This window comes from Penaeus monodon, chromosome 6 (assembly GCF_015228065.2).
Source record: "Penaeus monodon isolate SGIC_2016 chromosome 6, NSTDA_Pmon_1, whole genome shotgun sequence".
Lineage (NCBI taxonomy): Eukaryota > Metazoa > Arthropoda > Malacostraca > Decapoda > Penaeidae > Penaeus > Penaeus monodon.
In genome coordinates, this window is record NC_051391.1 from 25,739,432 (window position 1) to 25,742,810 (window position 3,379).

The following is a 3,379-nucleotide window of genomic DNA, read 5'->3' on the forward strand; positions in this document are numbered from 1 at the left end:
ATGTTTCTGTGCCTTTTTTGGATCAAATCAAATACATGGTCATTCTATATGGGTAAGATTTGAAGTCAATTATGACGGTCGCTGGAATGACATGGTAAGATTTTCCAATGTGTCCGAGTTATATGACGTGGTATTAACTTTGGTGGGATGAATATCTTCAAATTAATTTTGTGTGTCTATGGTATGATCTTACAAGCTCAAAAATATCAAAGAAAATACTGTGTATCTTGATTTGTTGATGTACTTCATTCAGTAAATCAAGTGAATGTCCGTGATCATTGTAATTACAGAGTTGTCTGATTTGGACACTGGCGGTGGATATGATAAAATCCAAAATTTTATGCAACTTCCAATTTTCATATGAATAATAATCTATGCATTTTTTCTGAATCTGAGAAATACACAGGTACTATTTCCATTTTATTGAAGCAATGTTTTGCTTGTAATTAAAATCATACCAGCAAATTAAGTGGTTTCCTGTTGACTTTTTCATGTGAAATAAAATTAAAGAATAAATGTTAAAGGTTTATGGATACTACAAAAAGGACTATATATATATACATATATATACATATATATGTGTCTACATTTTTCTAGGTATGCATGATTATATGTGTGTCCGTGTTTATTATATATATATATGAATGTGCAGTATTTAAGTGATTGTAAGTATATATATACTGTGTCTGTGTACACATGTCCATCTATATATTCATAAATAAATGCATATATATATATATATATATATATATATATATATATATATATATATATATTAATATATATATATATATACACACACACACCACACACACACACACACACACACACACACACACACACACACACACACACACACACACACACATATATATATATATATATATATATATATATATATATATATGTGTGTGTGTGTGTGTGTGTGTGTGTGTGTGTGTGTGTGTGTGTGTATGTGTGTATATATATATATATATAAATATAAATATATATAAATATATATATATATATATATATATATATATATATATAGATAGATAGATAGATAGATAGATGAACACCCATGCATACATCATTTTTACATGAGTCATAAGTGATATTTCGGCTATGCTCAGAATTGCGAAATGCGATATATTTGCAATTTGTACGTTTTAATATTAAATGCGCTCTAAAAGATGTGCGAATTATAGTTTTTTTTAAGTTCACCAAATCATTAACAAATAATAGTGAAATATGGGGATCGAAGTTAGATGACAAATGTTGGATTAGGTCCAAAATTTACAGTAAAGTCTTCTAAGAAATGGATTTTACAATAATTACTAAATATTCGTACAAATACAAGTAAACTTTTCTGGTCGTTGCATATAATAATAATAATAATAATAATAATAATAATAATAATAATATTAATAATAATAATAATAATAATAATAATAAGTGAAAGTTAAGTAGAGAAGAAAACTGTCGAACTCCTTCATGGAAGATACATTCATACTGTCGCTTCACCGCCACTCGGGTTCCAATATTATAACGCCAGTTCGGAGCTTGGTTGTTTATGGTATGGAAATAGGCGAAAGATAACGCAAGCGCTGTCGGTAGAATTTTAAAGTAAGCCCCATAGTAGATTGCAAGTGGGTGGTAACCATGAGAAGGATATGTTACAGTTATTGAGTTTTTAGGTCTGGTGTAAAGATCCTTACACACACACACACACACACACACACACACACACACACACACACACACACACACACACACACACACACACACAACATATATATATATATATATATATATTATATATATATATATATAATATAAAATATATATATATATATATATATATATATATATATATAAGGGAGCAGAATATTAAGATCAACGTTCCACAAATTTAGGCTGAAAATAGTCTTTGGCAGTTTTAGAGTGCATTAGGTTGGGGGTATTGAGGCTGAACAAGTCCAAATCCAAATTTATATATATAAAATATTTTATATTTTAATATATATATATATATATCTATATGGGGTTTTGTGGGTGTGTGTGTGTGTGGTGTGTGTGGGGTGGGGTGTGTGTGTGTGTGTGTGAGTGTGTGTGTGTGTGTGTGTGCGTGCGTGTGTGTGTGGTGTGTGTGTGTGTGTATGATTTTATATATATATCTATATATATATATTATATATATAAAAATTTATATATATGCATATGTGTGTTTGTGTGTAACATATGCATATGTATGCACACACACACACACAAAACACACAAAACACACACAACACAACACACACACACCACACACACACACACACACATACACATATATCTATACATATTTTTTTTGTGTACACACTCACACACACATAATATATGTATATACATATACACATATACATATGTGTGTGCGTGCACACACACACACACACACATACACACACACACACACACACACACACACACACACACACACACACACACACACACACAATGTCTGCTTAATGTAGGCCTGTATATAGAGTAAAGCCTCTCATTTGGCGAAATCGCATTTTTGCGACCGAAACCAAGTGTTACCATGTATTACATTTTACGACAAAAACGTATTTTGTGCCCTTATTTTTTGTGAAAAGGAATATAACTCTATGTTCTTTGTCAAATACAGTAAATGACCACGCAAAAACTCCCAGTCTGTGATGACAAGCCACATATAAATTACAGTATAGATATGGCGTCAAAGCCATATCTTTATGGCTGAATGTGTGAAAAGAAAAGATATGTGATACTGCAAGTGAAAGAAGATTATGTGTATATTGCAAGACAAAACAGAGATGACAGAACTGCGGTGCTTAGAAATGAACGGTTGACAACATTCTTTATCAACAAATAAAGGATTATGTTTTAAATAAAACTTTCTTTGTTCCCCTTAATTTCTTATCATGATATCTGAAAACAATATACAAAGAAAGTTTCTACTGCCAAACAAGTAAATTTGTAAAGAAAACCTCCTGCCCTCAGAGCCATTAGTTTTAATCTCCACATTTGAATTCGTGTATCACGATCTTTTTCGGTAACAATGAATCACCAAATATGAAGGATTACGAAATATATATCATCATCATCAAGGGGCTAACGCCGACGGGGGCGCATGGCCGCATCCACCCTTCGCTTCCAGCCACGAGGATCCCTCGAGGCGAAGTCTCCAGGCAGGCCCACGGCCCCTCTCTAGTTCCTCGCGACAGGTCTCGTCGAGCTGCCCAAACCATGATCTCTAGGACGTCCCACAGGTCTCCTCCGCCAAGGTTGTCTCGGAGAGAGAACAACCCGATGGGCAGGGTCTCCATAGGGGGAGGGTAGGTGGCCTATAGCCGAGGGTGGCGATCCCGGAAAA